The sequence below is a fragment of the Theropithecus gelada genome, chromosome 11 (genome assembly GCF_003255815.1).
Source record: "Theropithecus gelada isolate Dixy chromosome 11, Tgel_1.0, whole genome shotgun sequence".
Lineage (NCBI taxonomy): Eukaryota > Metazoa > Chordata > Mammalia > Primates > Cercopithecidae > Theropithecus > Theropithecus gelada.
In genome coordinates, this window is record NC_037679.1 from 63,635,290 (window position 1) to 63,653,196 (window position 17,907).

A 17,907-nucleotide genomic window follows, 5' to 3' on the forward strand; every position below is an offset into this window, starting at 1 on the left:
ACTGCAAGCTCCACCTCCCAGGTTCACGCCATTCTCCTGCCTCAGCCTCCTGTGTAGCTGGGGCTACAGGCGCCTGTCACCATGCCCGACTAATTTTTGTATTTTTAGTAGAGACGGGGTTTCACTGTGTTAGTTAGGATGGTCTCGATCTCCTGACCTCGTGATCCACCTGTCTTGGCCTCCCAAAGTGCTGGGATTGGTGATCACATTTTAACATGAGATTTGGAGGGGACAAATATCTGAACTATATCAATGAGTTACTTTGTGCCTCAGTTTCCTCAGCGGTAAACTGGAGTAAAGAAGGATATGAAGAACCAACCTGTTAGGATTGTTCTGAGGATGAATGAGATGGCCATTGTGAAAGGACTCTGGGCCGTCTTAATGTGGTGTCGTATTATTGAATGAACCATCTAAATTCATGGCTGAATCTAGCCCATCTCCCGCTTTTGAATAGCCTGCAAGCTAAGAATCGTTTTTATATTTTAAAATGGTTGGGGAAAAAAAAAATCAAAAGAAGAACAATATTTCTTGACACATGAAAAGTCTATGAAATTCAAATTTCAATGTCCTTAAATAAAGTTCCGCTGGAACTCAGCCATGCTCCCTTGTTGGTGAACTTTCTGTGCCACTTTTGTGCGATAACGGCAGAGTTGAATAGTTGCTCCCGAGACTGAATGGACCTGCGAAGCTGAAGGCACTTATCTGGCCTCTTACAGGAAAAAATGTGCCAGCCCCTGATGTAGAACAGTGGTTATCGTAGTGGTTATTGTTCATCTTGTAGCAAGATGAACTGGATTCTACACAGAGATCTTTCTCTCTGATGGTGTCAAAGCTTGGGGAATGCTGAAGCTCTCGAATTTCTGAGGAAGAAATCAAAGCTAGTTTGTTGTTTCGTTAATTCATTCATTCATTCATCATTGTTTCACCAAATGTCCTTTGAGTTCCTGCTGTGTGCCAGACACTGTTGGGGTGGTGAGGAAAATGCAGTGACACAGGAGAAAATGCCTGCCCTCCTGGAGCTTACAGTCTAGTGGGAAGAGTAAGATAATACACAAGTAAAAACTCCTGACCCACCTGAGGGTGATGGATGCTATGGCAGGACAAGGGGAGAGAGTGGGGACTGTCAGGAAAGGCTGTTATTGAGAAGACCTTAGGTGATGTGAAGGAGATGGAGTGTGAGCCCTGAACCTACATGATGGGGCTAGGGCGGTGGGGAGACTGCTTAGGCAGAGGGAAAGGAAGTTCAAAAGCCTTGGGGTGCAAGCACTGGAGATGGTCAAAGGAGAGCAATGTGCACAGAGCATTTTTGTGTGTTTTAAAATTTCAGCATTGGCTACAGAGCTGTGGTAATCTGATATATGGTCCCATTTAAAAAATTATTTTATCTTCAGAACAATAGGAAACACGAAGGGAGACCACGTAGTGCAGTGGATAAGAGAAGGAGTTTCAGGCAGATAAGAGGTGAAGCTCAACCTTGGCAGTACTGACATTTAGGGCTGAACAAAATCTTTGTTGCAGGATGCTGTCCTGTGCAATGGAGGCAGTTTAGTAGCATCCCTGTCCTTTACTTACTAGATACTTGTGATAACCAAAAATTTCTCCAAACAATGTCATATGTCCCCTAGGGGCAAAATTGGGGCAAATGTTAGTTGGGAGAATAGAGACCCTGACTCTTGTTTCTCTTCTGTTCACCTTTTCTTCAGCAGAGAGCATGGTGTCTGTTCATATCCTGGTGAGAAGTATATGATTTATGTGATTGGCTCAGATCCTTGTGTTAAAATACAAGCTACTAAAATGGTTATCTTTGCAATTTTTTCATTGCATTTTTTTCTCTTACTAGTCGTCATCCCTTGTGTGTGAACAATTTCCAAATTGACCTGTGAAGCAACGAGGTGGACATCATTTCTTCCATCCACTTTCAGGCATGGTTGGAAGTGGAGGGCCTAAGGCTTACGAAACATGCCTGAGCCCCCTGAGTCCATGCTTTTGGCCCATCTGAACTCCAGGAGGGGAGATATACAGATAAAAGAGTGAGGTGCTTTCATACTGTTCCTCTGAGGCTCCCTGGTAACATGCCATCCATTGAAAATTGGCCTCTTTGCCTGGGGGAGCCCCTAGGATGAGTTGATACCTAAGTCACCACTGGCCATGCTGAATTAAAGGATGCCTTGCTGTAAAGAGGAACGGAAGCTCAGGGCACCAAGCGGAAGGGACGCATTAGGAGAGCCTAGCAGAAACGTGTTTTTGAATTTGTGTTCACTGTTGGGCTCATTTGGATTGATTTCCTCTACTCTACCTTTTATCCTGTGCCTAGGTTGATCATGGAGCGAAATGTTCCTGTTTGTTCTTCCTTCTAGAGTTACGAATGGTAAAAAGACAGTAACTGATGTTTACTGAGCACTTCTTAAGTGCTCTAAGCTCTCTTCATGCATTCTCTTTCCCTCCTTCCAAATCCTCTCCATCATAGCTGTTACTGCCACTTGAAGATGAAGGCAGAGCCTTGAGAGGTTTGGTAATGTTCCTAGGCTGAGTGGTTAAGTAACTAGGGGAAGCTGGAATTTGATCTCTGCAGCCATTTTCGTCTGCAAAATCTTGGATGCACCAGGAGAGAAGCCCAAGAATTGTCCTGTGAAATTAAAACTGCACCCCAAAGCTCAGCCCCTGGGGGGATTCCTGGGCTCCCTCCTCAGAGCCTTTTATTGCATCCACGCTTGGATGAGTCTCTCGAAGCCAATTTAATCCCGGTCTGTCTACACGAGGGAGCAGCAAGCTATTGACAGCCTCATTTTATGGTCATCAGTGCCCTCTTCCTTCTGAAGCTTGTCAATTTTAATGTCTGGAGAACCACGGGGTGGTGTAGGGGCTTCCAGACCCCTGTTTGCAATCACCACTTATAGACCAGAGCTTCTCACACTTAGATGCGTGTGGAATTCCCTGGGGTTGGAGTTAAGCTGCAGGTTGTGATTCCATAGGCCTGGCCTGGGGTCTGATCCTGCATTTGTAACCAGCTCCCAGGTGATGATGTGGAGGCGACTGTCCTCTGGCCGCACTGAAGTCCCTAGTTCTAGATGCCATCACCCTCACCCTAGATGCCATTACCCTCACCCTACTTCAGAGGCTGCACCAAATTCTTAGAAGAGAAATTTTGCCTCAAAAGAGACCTGGGAACGTGGCTCCAGGAAGAATCCCATCACTGCGGGAGCGTGGAATCGGAGTGGTAGAGGTGAATGACCAGGATGTGGTGTTCCTTAAGCTGACTCCTGATGAGCTTGGCGAAATGAAGCCAGACATTTTATAATTGGTCCCTTTTGTTTGTGTGGTGTCTAACACTTTTTGAATACCTACTGCGTGTCAGTGCCTTTTCCTGCTGAGGATCGTACTGGGTAACTTTGGATCTAAGGTCACTTTGGCAGTGAGAAGTTCCCTCCTCTGAGTCAAGACCACCTTTGAGCCCAGAAATGGTAGCTCATGCCTGTAATCCCAGCACGTTAGGAAGCTGAAGTGGGAGGCTCACTTAAGCCCAGGCGTTCAAGATCAGCCTAGGCAACATAGTGAGACCCTGACTCGACAAAAAATAAAAAAGCATTAGCCAGGCGTGGTGGCACATGCCCATATTCCCTGCTACATGGGAGGCTGAGGTGGGAGGATCACTTGAGCACAGGACTTCAAGACTGCAGTGAGCCGTGATTGTGCCACTGCACTTCAGCCTGGGGGAGAGAGTGAGACCCTCTTTCAAAAAAAATTAAAATAAGGACCACTTTTGAGTCAGCAAGTGTGACAGGAGCACGTGAGTAGGAGGGAAGATTTGGATGATACACATGTTGTCATGCTATATTTCCTTCACTAATTATATGGGCTCAGTAAGGGATATTCAGAGGTTGTCAGTTGCCTTTGTGCCAGATTCAGTTGGACTCTGATAGAGACCTAGGCAAATATAATGTCTGTGCACCGTGTTCCCGGAAGCACTTAGAAGGATCCCGGGCAGATTCACTGGCATAGTTAACACGCCCTGGACTTTCCCTCGCCCTGCATATGGTAGCTTATGAGAAGAAAGCGAAGACTAGAAAATCATTTGTGTGTCACTTTGCAGGAAAAACACTTCAGGTAATGAGACAGGATTTGAGTGGGAAGGTGATTATCACCAACCCTTCATTCATTTTCTACAAAATAGTCAACATGCAGTCTCCCAAGCTGCATAATGAATGTGGCATCCTTCAGCTGGGGATATTGGGAGGGCTTATTTCTTATCTGTGATCCAATATTAATTTGCCTTAAACAAAAGAAGCAATTTACTGTGTAATTCTGAGGTTTATGGTGTTTCTACTAAGTCCTTTCATCTTTGAAAGATGGTGTTATGCATTTTAATAGAAACTATTGTTTTCTTAAAATCTTTTCTCTTCTTTCTTTCTTTCTTTCTTTCTTTCTTTCTTTCTTTCTTTCTTTTTTTTTTTTAACTCTTTCTTCTCTTCAATCAGATTATAGAGTTGGAGCAAATGTCATGATGAGCTTTGAGGCCCAGACCTGGTCTCTTGAGGTATGTGTGTGTGTGTGTGTGTGTGTGTGTGTTTGTCTGTTTCTTTCTTCATAATAGTCCCAACCGTAAATAGGGGTATGGCACAATACTTCTTATGAACAAAAGTGCTGTTTGTCTACAAGGGGACTTGAGCCTACATTAATTGTATTTAATTAGGATTTTTGTGCTGTCCGTATGACGTTTAACTACACTGTCAATTATAGACTTCCTTTAAGGAATTTCCAGGAAACCCCCTTACCATAAGAGTTTAAATTAATGTTTTGCTAGTTTAATGACAGCAGTTGGGAAAGGAAGCACCTTTCAGACCATTAGCTAAAGCCAACTTCCTTTAAACTTAGAAGAGGGCACAGCATGATAGATGGAGATCTGCCCCAGTGCGTCATCATAAATGCCTCGAGGCAGCCACAGGATGGATTTTGACCTCAGTGGGGAGAGGTTTGGTTAGAGGGTCGGGTAGAACCCCCTAACCTGTAGAAGAATCTAGAAAAGTGAGATGAACGCCTTTCTCTTAAGGCTGTCACTTATCCAATTCCAACGCCCTCTTTAGTAACCACCTCCCTGCCTCCCAGTGAAGTGACCCCAGGGAGCCAGTTATTATGGCCCTACTTGATGGATAATTACTGGTTGAGGCTTGATTTGACACCAGCATTTTGCATGATAGCCTGTTAGATTTGCTTGGCTCAAAAATTGATATTTTCATTCCTCTAAGGCTGCAGCATGGAAACATGGTTGAGTGGGGTTTGCCAAGATGGGATGATTTCTTGTGCTGTGGCAGGACCAGGGCAGCTGTTCTGAGAACTGTTTCGGCAAAGCCTTCACAGTTGGTTTTGTTGAAGGCTTTTCTGCAGGTGCAGAGTTGGTTCCTAAAGGACAACCTGGTTTCCTGGTTTTCCTAGGAAACTACTTATGGAGAGTGCATGTGTTTAATTTAGGAGGCACAGCTGTGCAAGGGACTGGGACTCCGTCAGGGAACGGGGTGCAGGAGCCCTGTGTTCCTTATGTGTCAGCTTCATTCCTAGTTGCTGGCGTCAGAACTGATCAAAGGTGTCTGTTGTCTTTCTGCACACCCATGCTACAGGCAGTAAGGGATGAGGTAGCAAAACTAGTTCACTGCTTATCAGCTGGGAGGCTTCAGGAAAGTCTCTGAACTGCTGAGCATTCGTTTCTGCATCTGTCCAATGGGCCCAATGGCACCTGCTCTGCTCATCTCTCAGGATCTTACATGCCACACAAGCTAATGGAGAAGTAAATGCTTTTTAAGCCTAAAGGAATGGGCGTGGGTGCATTCAGTGAGAGGCAGTAGGACGAATCGTTAGTGATTAGTTTGCCCAGTAGGAGCAGCAGTTGTTAGTGTAAGAAGGGTGGGTTGGGCCGGGCGCGGTGGCTCAAGCCTGTAATCCCAGCACTTTGGGAGGCCGAGACGGGCGGATCACGAGGTCAGGAGATCGAGACCATCCTGGCTAACCTGGTGAAATCCCGTCTCTACTAAAAAAATACAAAAAAAAAAAAAAAAAAAAAAAACCTAGCCGGGCGAGGTGGCAGGCGCCTGTAGTCTCAGCTACTCGGGAGGCTGAGGCAGGAGAATGGTGTAAACCCGGGAGGCGGAGCTTGCAGTGAGCCGAGATCTGGCCACTGCACTCCAGCCTGGGCGACAGAGTGAGACTCCGTCTCAAAAAAAAAAAAACCAAAAAAAAAGAAGGGTGGGTTAGTACATGGGTAGTGGTCAGGAGAAGCACCACTGCTGCTGCTACTTAGCCACTTGTGTAACCCTTTTTAAAAAAACAACAAAAAAAACCCCAAACCTCTTCGTCTACTATAGGATAGGTTGTTCCAGCATCTGAAATTCCAAAGTACTTGTTGAAGGGGATTCTTAGGATAGCGTAATTTTGTTCACTCATAGGATCTTTTTCCTGGGGCATGATCCTAGCCGTGTTCAGGGTAAGCCCTGCACATCAAGCTGGTGCAGTGAAGTGTTCTGTGGCTGGAACTAAATCTGTCCCAGGCTCACAGCATGGGAGGAGGGGTGGCAGGGGTTTTTGAATTCCCTTGAGGGCACTTGGCCTTTGCTTGTATCTGCTCAGGAAGTCAGACAGTCTGCAGCCAGTGGCGTGTGCAGCTACCCCTTCTGTTCTCTGGCCCTGGAGGCTTGTGGTCCTTTTGTTTTAAAGTCGACTGCCTGATGTTCCTTTGGAATATGTGAGTCCAGTGGGAAAGAATAGAACATATTCTGAATCTTAATGGTGGATTTAAAAAATCTATTTAGGGAATCTGAGCATCACTTAATTAGACATGTCTTTATTTCCCCAGCTGCCCTAATTAAATAGTAATCATAATAAGGATAAGGATAATAGCTGATCTCAGTGTCCTGTCTCCCAGTGAAGTTGCTCAATACATATTTGTAGATGAATGACTTGGAGATCCAAAGGAAGGTTTGGAGATTTGCCATTGTATTCAAGTCTACCCTGGTGGGACCTTGAAGGTGAACATTCTTCTCTGGGTCTCCACCTTTTCCCTTCCCATATAACTATTTTCTCCTTATCTGCGTGCTTTTCTGCAATGCATCTCTGCAACAGGTGAGCCTGGGTGAATATGATTACACGCAGGTTGGTTTTTCTGCCTTCTTTGTGGTCTGCATTTTGGGATTAAATCTTCCTGCAGACTTTGTCTGGTCAGCCTGGTTGTGACCGTGGATCTTGGTTTCGTATATTGTCAGAGATGGCAAGGAATTCAAAGATGATCTCGTTTTACCTCTTTATTTTATAAACTCGGGCCCAAAGTGAAATGACTTGCCCAAGAATACACTGAGTGAGTGAGGTGGTCATGGAGAGCTAGCTCTCCTGATGCTTAGCTCTGACCTAATTCCAGGAAGGTGACTGCATCTGGCTTCTGCCCCAAAACATCCTGGGAAGAAATGGTATCCTGCTGAGAGAATGAGGGCTGGATGGAGGTGTCCTGCATAAGGGCATCAAAGTACTTCGCTCTCCTCTGGGAATCCCACAGTGATTCTTTGATTCTATGCCCACTGAGGGAAAGTTGATTTGAGTGTACTCCACTGTTCGATTGAAATGGGCCTCTTCTGTCCCCAGCCTGGTGAGTCGTATCTTGTTTCCCTGCCAGTGGGCATTTTCTGCCTTTATCCCCGCTCGTGTCTGCTGAATGGGTCACCCAGGCTGGAGCAGGCTGAACTACAGGCTAATGACATTGTTTGGCCTAGTTCCTGCTTGGTGGTGAAATCTCGGACAGGATCTTATCACCGTCTCTGTGCCCGGAAAATTAGACTCTCCTGGAGCTTATACAATTGGGATGTCTGTTTCCACTAGCATTTCTTTCCCAGTTATATTAATCAAGAATGTGAAATTAAATCAAGATATTCCTTATGCCGGCACCAGCTTCTCCAATACATTTATCTCTGTATTTTAGTATTTGCTTTGGCTCTTTTTCTCAGAAGGGGATTTTTCTATGCAGTTTAGGAGCACAGAGCGAACTTCCTGGGAAAGCCTAGAAATTCAAACATCCTTAGCTGCATAAACTTGGGAAAATCAGTATAATCTCACTGAGCCGTGTTGTTTTTAATCTGTAAAATGGGCATCCGTGTGCCACCCTTGCAGATGTTGTAAGGACTATAGGAGATTGTATGGCGCGTAGAAAATACCTCACTTTGTGTTTGGCACTTAGTGGGTCTACATGTGGAGGTCTGAGCTTTTAAGACAGCCTTTTGCCTGATGTAGATGTATTTACATGTATTGGTGTAGGATTCTCAGGCAGGCTGACCATCGGAATTACCTGGTGTACTTTAAAATAATCCCAGCATGAGCATCAGATACCTGGGTGCCCCTAGACCACCCACTCATCTGAATCTCCAGAGCTGGGCCCTATGTTCCATCATTTTATTTTATTTTTCTATTTTTTTTCTCAATATTTTTATAGACTTGGTCGTGGAGGGGGGGCGGTGGTGGTCTCGCTATGTTGCCTGGGCTGATCTTGAACTCCTGGCCTCAGGCACTCCTCCTGACTCAGCCTCCCAAAGTGCTGGGATTACAGGTGTGAACCACTGCACCTGGCCCTATTGCATCATTTTGAAAGGCTCCTTCTGTACTGTTTTGGATCCTCAGCCACATTTGGGGATGTCTGTAGAATGGGTTTTATTTTTTCTCATCATCCTTGATAAAGGCAAAATGGTGGTGTGGTATAGAGACTTGAGGATTTCAGTCTGATCATTTTTTCATGCTTGATTTGGGCTCTGTTCACATCAAGTTTGTTGGGATCGGTGGGGTAGGAAAGGGGGACAATTAAAAAATAAGTCTAATACGAGAAGCTGTGATGCTTGACTAATTAGAAATGGAGAATTTGCTTCTTAAAAAGGCACTCTTCATAGTACTAAAGACAACCAGATTATATCTGTTCAGGCCACCATAGGATTTGCCTTCAGATGCAGAAACTTATCTCTGAGATGGCTTTAAGATGGAGTGGTGAGAGTCCACATTCAGTTCCCTGTCGGTTTCCAGATGTGTGGGTGGGGTTTCTCATCTCTGTCTCTGTCCCTCCTCCTCTGGCTGGCTTAATACTGGGAGAATTCTTATCGCTTCCTGGAGGACCCACATGCTTTGGAGTGAGGGAAGCCAACTTGAATTCTGGCTCCAATCCTTAAATCCCATCTGGAAGCGTCATATAGATGGGATCTGTTCCCAGCTTGGAATCTACCTGGGTATAACCTGGCACTCAACCTGCGGCCTCATATGTTTTTGTTGAGCAAAGAGAAATGTATCAGAGAAGGATGAAAAAAACTCCAAATCAGGAAACCTGTCCATTTCCACTTCCTGGTTCTGTGACCTTCAGCAACTCATTGAACCTTAGAGAGTGAGCCTTGGTTCCCTTATTTGTGAAATGGAGTGTTCACATTCCTTTCCTTAGTTTTCTCAAGTGAAATACTATTTTATGTAAAAATGCTTTTGTAAAACCACAGAGCAGTCTCACCCTTACTGTAAAAGGAATATTTTGTTGCTTGTTGGAACACTGGCGTTTACTCAGCATTTTTGCTGGTTGTTTACCTGTTATCCCTCTCTGTGTTAAACATGGAAAATTATTTGTTTATAAGTTTTCTTTCTGCTTTTTAGTCTTCTGGGAACTCTGCCCTGCCTAGGCACTTTGAAGAAGGGTTTTCTGGAATTTCGCGTGGGTTTCACCTCACCCTATCCACAAAGCCTGTCTTTAGAAGTCCCTGTCTCCCTGTGTTTGCTGGGGTGAAAGACAGAAGCTCTGATCAGCAACCTCAAAGCTGCAGTGTTCAGGAAAGCCAGATATTTTCGTTTTCTTTTTTTGCCTCTCAATTGGAGTCATACGGTGCTGCAGCAAGACTTGTTTTATGGATTAGTTACTGACCCAAAGTATTTTTCTTGCGAATAAATGTTACTTCCCACCACAGTGACTTGAGAATAGGAAGGACACATGGAGAGGATTATAAATAGGTTTTGGTGCCAACAGATAGGGCAGCCTTCCAGAAAAATTATTTGCATTCACCATGTGTTTGTTAAATGGGCAATTGTGGAGTGTACAGTTGCTAGCGTTTGTCTGCCTGTCCTTGGGAAGGCAACAGTTCAGTAGTGGCCTGCATTTGACCCTTAAAGAGCTAGTGGGCTTTGCAGCTAGTTCATTCATTTATCCTAATCTAGGATGGACTGTTTAAAAATACATATCCAGCCAGAAAACAGACATAGACACTTATCGGGAATGAGTTCTTGACAGAATTTCAGTATTTAACCATTGATATGAGCATCCTTCCATCCATCCATTCATCTACTTGTCCACTTTACCATCCATTTTCCATCCCTCCTTCCATTCATCCATCCACTCACCTACCCTTCTACCCATGCACTCATGCATCCATCTGAAGGGGTGGCCTGCCCCTCCACACCTGTGGGTGTTTCTCGTTAGGTGGAACGAGAGACTTGAGAAAAGAAATAAGACACAGAGACAAAGTATAGAGAAAGACAAGCGGGGGCCCAGGGGACCGGCGCTCAGCTTACAGAGGACCCACGCCGGCACCGGTCTCTGAGTTCCCTTAGTATTTATAGATAATTATCTTTACCATCTTAAAGATCAGGGAGTGGCAGGACAATAGGATCGTTTTTAGGGAGGAAATCAGCAGTAAGACATAAGAACAAGGATCTCTGTGACATGAATAAGTTTAAAGGAAAATCCTGTGCCTAGAGATAAACCTTTTAGCAGCATTGTTTCATCCTATCACATGGGGATAAACCTTGGACAATACCTAGCTTTTCTAGGAACAAAGACACACCCTGCATGCCCAAAATCCATTAAACATTGAGTTACCACAGTGGGTGTCTCTTGCAAGGACAAGGTTGGGGGTAGGGTCACAGATTAACAGCATCTCAAATACAGAACAAAATGGAGTCTCTTATGTCTACTTCTTTCTATATAGACACAGTAACAGGCTGATCTCTTTCTTTTCCCCACATCCATCCATCCATCCATCCATCCATCCATCCATCCATCCATCCTCCATTTTGGCAAATGGCTATCAAGCACCTGTTAGGTGCCAGTTCTGTCCTGGGTTTTGGGGATAAAAAGTCAAATAAGACAGGATCTCTGACCTCAAGGAACCTACAGTCTGGGGTGCAGGGTGTTTTCCTAAATTTTAAGTCAAATTCTTCCTTGACACATACCTATTTTTATTTTGTTTTGGTTCTCATCTCTGTGAACAGAGCAAAGCATGCAACCATTGTAACACTTTGATTTGTTTTTATAAACCCAAGTTCTAGAGTTGGATTTCATGGTTTGCATAACTCGGCATAGTGTAAGTGCATGTATTATTAAACAGAAAAAGAGGGAAGAAACGACAATCTAGAAAAAAGATAAAATCTTATGACTGTAATTTATTAAGTAAGGTATCCAATGAAATTCTTTCCTTTTTTCTTTTCTTTTTCTTTCTTTTCTTTTCTTTCTTTCTTTTTTTTTTAAGAGGCAGTCTCAGTTACACAGGCTGGAATGCAGTGTCATGATCATAGTTCACTGCAGCCTTCAACTCCTGGGTTCAAGTGATCCTCGGACTTGTGGCCTCAAGCGATCCTCCTGCCTCAGCCTCCCAAAGTGCTGGGATTACAAGCATGAACCACTGCTCCTAATTCTTAAGAGATATTTTTAAACCTCACAGTGTATACTCTTCAGAATCAGTTTTTGAACCTTAAGTAAGTTTAAATGGCAAACACTTTCTAAATATATTTTACTGAAAGTCCAGTTGGGAAGCAGAGGATTCCATCATCTTTTGAATTAGCATGAGGACGACCATTAAAATTCATGATTAAGAGCATGGGATTCAGATCTGACAAACTTGGGTTTGGATTTCCATTTTGCTGTTCTCTACCTGTGTGACTTGGGACAAATTACTTAATCTCCCTGAGCCTCAGCTTTCCTCTTTATAAAATGGGAATAACAACAGTATTTACCTGAGAGAATTACTATTAGAATGAAGTGAGAGTAAAGATTTGCAAAGTACTCAGCAAAGGCCTGGGATGTAGTAAGTGCTGTTTTGATTATTATTAGGGGCAAAGAGATTAGATAGTTAACAAAAAAAGGAAAACCAAATATTGGCCATTGGAGGGTTTCTGTGGAAATAAGATATGTGATGCCTTTTGGTATTACACAAGTAACAGTCTCCTGAGAAATCGTAAGGTTTCTCACATAGCCCTTATTTGCATCTTTGCTGATTTTTACCAAGCTGTTTTTTGCAGTTCAAGGGTTGGTGGGAAACGTTTGTATGTGTAGGGGGGCAGTGGGAGGAGAAAGAGTGTCGAGCCTATAAACAGTTATTCAGATTTTCAGCTAATTTTAGCACGAATTAGATTTTAGGTTTTTAGCACGTCTTTTCGGCAGGCCACCCCACTTAGGAGAAAATCCTATTCTGAAATTAATTTCAACAAATCAGAAAGGCAAATTGGTAGTTGTATCTGACTTTTTTTTTTTTTTTTTAAGGGTTGACCAATGAGTTGACTTTTATGTAACACTTGAGGCAAAGAGTTCAGTGTCATGGGAATTATTTTCACAAATGGATCATTTTCTTTAAAAAAAAAAAAAAGAAAAGAAAAGAAGGGAGAATTTCTCTTGGTGTTTTTGTTCCATGGAAGGTAGTTCTACATACTGTTTATAGAGGCCTTGATCCTTTTTAAACTTAAGGAGCCCAGTTGGCCTCTATCGCAATAAATTGAGCTCCATATAGGGGCTGAGGGACATTTAATTTATGTGCCTGACTCTTTTCCCCAGTTCAGCCAGCTACTTCCTGGGATGGTGTTCTTGATTGATGGCCCTTCTGGCATGTTGTGCTGCTGGGATGTCTTTTGAAGTTTCTCCTCCAGGCCTGAGGTTTGCCCCTGTGAGGTGTTAATGGGCTTCCTGCTGGGGCTTTATTTGTGAGGGGTGCTTGTTAGAGGGGGCTTGATGGGCCAGTGGGGGCACCAGAGCGCCAGTTCTTCCACTCTGAAGAGTTGACTCTCAGGCCTTGGACTCGTGTTCTCAACCCACTGCAAGTCTTGTTTTTATTTCTGCTCCTCAGGTAGAAATGTTTAGCCTCTGGGGGTTCTGAGAACCCTGGCAAGTTTTGGGAGTGTGTGATCAGGCCCAGCCAGGGAAGGGTTGTTCTGAGAACCCACACAGACAAGTGGACTCCTCCCCACAGGGGATGGCAGGGATTTGCAGTGAATAACAAGGGGTTGAGTCTTGAGCAGGATGGCCCAACCCCAGCAAGACATACCTTGTCCTCTTTTCTCCCGGGTTGTCGAGGCCTCCATGTTCTCCTTCCTGGGTCCTCAGCGGCCTGACTGCCTCTAGTCTCCCCTCCCAAATTCCATTCTCCTCAGCACCACATGGCACTCTTTCTAAAATGGCTCTCCTCCCACCAGTCCTTTCGTGGTGTAATGGGTTGAATTGTGTCTCGCCACGAATTCCTAACCCCCAATGTCTCAGAATGTGACTTTATTCAGAGTTATATAGGGCCTTTAAAAAGGTGATTAAGGTAAAATGGGGTCATTAGGGTGGATGCTAATCCAGTCTGACTGATGGGCACAGCAAGAAGGTGGTCGTCTGCAAGCCAAGGAGAGAGGCCTCAGGAGAAACCAGACCTGACCTGCCAACACCTTATCTTCCAGCCTCCGAAACTCTGAGAAAATAACTTTGTTGTTTAGGCCACCCAGTCTGTGGTACTTTATTATGGCAGCCTGAGTGGATTAATATACATGGCTACCTTGACCGATAGGGTACATTTCCAGCCTCATGGAGTGTCACAGGAGGTCTTTTGTCTCTGGCTGCTGTCTGCCTTTCTGACCTTGGGCAGAGATCTCTTCTCTTGCCTGAGAAACTACAGATCCTTTATGACTCAATTCTAGGCTACCTATTCTGTGAGGCCCTCTGAGACCATCCTTCTCTCTCTCTCTCTCTCTCTCTTCCCTCTCCGCAGATGTGGGCCTTCTGTATACTTCTGAGAACCTTGAGGGTAGAGATAGCACCTAGCTCTGAGCCTGTTAGTTCATCTGTGTTTATTGAATTAGTTAAGGTACCCTTTATTGTTTTGTTTCCTTAGAAAGCTACCCACCACCCCCAACTTAGTGCTCTATTAGAAAAGATGATGTATTAGTCTGTTTTCACACTGCTGTAAAGAACTACCTGAGACTGAGTAATTTATAAATAAAAGAAGTTTAATTGACTCACAGTTCTGCATGGCTGGGAAGGACTCAGGAAACTTACAATCATGGTGGAAGATGAAAGGGAAGCAAGGCACGTCTCACGTGGCAGCAAGAGAGAGAGTAAGGGAGGAAGTACCACACTTTACAACCATCAGATCTCATAGACCTCACTCATTATCATGAGAACAGTATGGGGAAACCACCCCCATGATCCAGTCACCTCCCACCAGGTTCCTCCCTTGACACGTGGGGATTACAAGTGGAGATGAGATTTGGGTGGGGACACAGATCCAAACCATATCAGATGATAAACCTTGATTTTCCACAGGGTGTTAATAGCTTCACACAGGTATGTCCCAGATGATGGTGGTTATGTCTGTGATAACACTAGTAATTTTAGCTAGTATTTACTGAGCACGTTCTGTATACCAAACAAGCATGTGCCCCACCTAACCATCACAACACCCTTTCAGGTAAGTGTATCTTCAAGTAAACTGAGCCAGCTTCATCTGGGAGATGGCATAGCCCAGCTGTGAGCAAGAAGATTCAAAAGCTATAGGCTTCTTTGCCTCCAGATCATTTCTGGCAGGCCTTGACACCCCAAAGCAGATTTTTCTTTAGGTGCCCAATCACATAGTAACATTTCTCTTTTTTTTTTTTTTAATTATTATTCTACTTTAAGTTCTAGCGTACATGTGTACAATGTGCAGGTTTGTTACATATGTATACATGTGCCATGTTGGTGTGCTGTACCCATTAACTCGTCATTTACATTAGGTATATCTCCTAATGCTATCCCTCCCCCCTCCCCACAATAGGCCCCGGTGTATGATGTTCCCATTCCTGTGTCCAAGTGATCTCGTTGTTCAATTCCCACCTATGAGTGAGAACATGCGGTGTTTGGTTTTCTGTTCTTGTGATAGTTTGCTGAGAATGATGGTTTCCAGCTGCATCCATGTCCCTACAAAGAACACGAACTCATCCTTTTTTATGTTGGCATAGTATTCCATGGTGTATATGTGCCACATTTTCTTAATCCAGTCTGTCACTGATGGACATTTGGGTTGATTCCAAGTCTTTGCTATTGTGAATAGTGCTGCAATAAACATATGTGTGCATGTGTCTTTATAGCAGCACACATAGTAACATTTCAATGAAACTGGCGAGAAAATGAAACCTCCTTTAATTCACTCTTCATTTGCAAACGTAGGAAGAAATTGTTCAACAACAACTGTGTTCAGTAGAACCATCATGAGTTCACTGGGCCCCCCTGCAGCTTGGGGACCGGGTGGCCAGTGCTGTTATTCCACCTGCCACTATTTAGATGTGGAAAAAGAGACCTGGAGGAGTTTTCCAAGATGTTGTCAGGTTATAAGAAGAGCTAGTGAGTGCACTGGACTGTGCTGTTTTTCCTTTGGTGTTCAAATAGAGAGAGTTTTAAATTCACTTTTTGCTCTAGGTGCTATCAAGACTTTTAGTTATTTTTGATTTTAAAACCCTGGGAAAGAAGAGGGATGACCTGGCCATTTTCGATCCAATGCACTTGACAGTATTTCCTTGTGCTGCTATGTCCGCAGGACTGACTTTGCAATTCTTTCTGAGTTGTGCCATACCACTGAATCCACTGAAGGCAGCGTTACTTTTTGGAAGGGAGGTGAGAAGAATAAAGAAATGTAGAGATTCAATGAACACACTGCTCGGCAAGTAGGACCTCAGTCTAGTGTAGAGAGAGCTGGCTGCCATCAAGAAATAGCTGTGTCCACAGCTTTCTCATTTTACCTTAGTGCTCAGGCAGACCCTGTGAAGGAAATGCAATTTAAATAGAGAGGTGGAAAATCTCTACCTGAGCTTCCCTGAGGCTGGGGAAGGAGATGAGGGCAAATTGAGCACCTGGAGACCAGAGTAACTAAGGAGTTGTGCCTACTTACTCTTTGCTGGTGAGATTGTTAGGTCTGGCATACATTTTTGGGGGTTATTAGATTCCTTCCTTGGTTTAGGTCAACATGTTATGTGACAGGGAGACATTGTATTCTAACCTCTGGAATCTGGCTGCCTTTTTCCATCCCTGGCCGTGCCACTTATTTTGAGAGCTCAGACAAGTGACTTGACTCTCTTGGTTCTTTTACAGGGCTGTGTGTGGATTAAATAAGATCATGCATATAAAGCATGTAGCCCAGTACTTGTTTTATGAATTCAGCTGCTTTGACAGAGAGACGCAAATAATGTTGACTTTAAAAAGATGTAAATTGATTTCTCTGTGATACATGGTCAGAGTAGATGGCCTAGGAACGGTTCTGCAGGTTTCACAATGATCAGAGACCCAGCCTCCTATAGCTTGTTGCTTTGCCATCTTCAATATATGCCTTCCAGCTCCTGGTCCAAGGTGGCTGCTCCAGTTCCTGCCATCATTTCTGCATTCCAGCCAATAAGGGAAAAGGGGATATGGAAGGCATGCCTCTTTCCCTTAACAACATGGCCGAAAAGTTACTCACAGCACTGTCTCGTCTGAATGGGCAAAGCTGAATCATGTGATCACATTATTCACAAGTGAGGTGGGGAAATTTTAGTCTTTAGCTGGATGTCCAGCTAAAAAGCATGATTAGAGGCCGGGTGCAGTGGCTCATGCCTGTAATCCCAACACTTTGGGAGGCTGAGGTGGGTGGATCGCTTGAAGACAGGAGTTTGAGACCAGCCTGGCCAACATAGTGAAACCTCATCTCTACTGAAAATACAAAAAATTAGTCGGGCATTGTGGCACACACCTGTAATCCCAGCCAACTGGGAGACTGAGGCACAAGAATCTCTTGAACCCGGGAGGTGGAGGTTGCTGTTAGCTGAGATTGCACCATTATACTTGAGCCTGGGAGACAGAGCGAGACTCTGTCTCAAAGCACTATTACTGTATAAGAAAGAGAGGTGGGATATTGGGGATGACTTGCAGTATCTATCTAAGGGTTAAATGCTCAATAAATGTTAGTTATCACTACCACCACCACCACCATCATTATAGTCATCATGACCATCATCATTTCTGGTCTTAGCCTATAGATTCTTCCACGTCCTCACTTCTTATTTGGTCCCCTTATTCTCCATTTTAGCCCATGTTAGCTTGTGCTTTGTTCTATTGCGTGATTTACCTCTGTCCCTGTCTTGAGACGTTTTTATACCCAGAGGTTGGCAATGTAACTAGAGTCCTACAATAAGCTCCTGTGTGGTGGAAATGGATCTTAAAGCTGGTGAGGACACTGACAGTTTAGGGAGACTAGAGCATAAAGTCTTAGTAAATCCATTTGGCAGCTTCACTGAAATACTACAGGAAAAGGTGACGGAAGGAAGAAAAAAGTCTAGCTATCTTGAAATGTAGGTTAAGCACTTGCTTCATTTTGTTGTTTTCTTTCCACTCACTTTTGTGAACTTCCACTGAAGATGCCTTGAATCTCCGTGGAATTCTTCTTAAAGCTACAGTCTGGATATCCAGCCTCCTGATTCACCTTTGGGGTTTCCAAAATATGGTAAGTACAAAATCTGTGGACTTACGAAGGTGGTGGGAGCCAAGTTTCTTTTGGTTTAGAAGCACTTTGAGTATATAAATGGATTCATGCTGTAGACCCTGATTCACGATTTAGATGTTTCACAAGAGCTTTTCAGGATAGAGGTGGTTCATTGAAATTTCACGTGGAT

The 17,907-nt window shown here is 44.0% G+C and overlaps 1 protein-coding gene across 1 annotated transcript in view; it reads left to right on the forward strand.

Annotated features, from left to right (window-relative positions):
- CHST11 (carbohydrate sulfotransferase 11) overlaps positions 1-17,907 on the forward strand; it is a 310,662-nt gene that overhangs the window by 60,570 nt on the left and 232,185 nt on the right. The gene's annotated exons all lie outside the window — the stretch shown is intronic.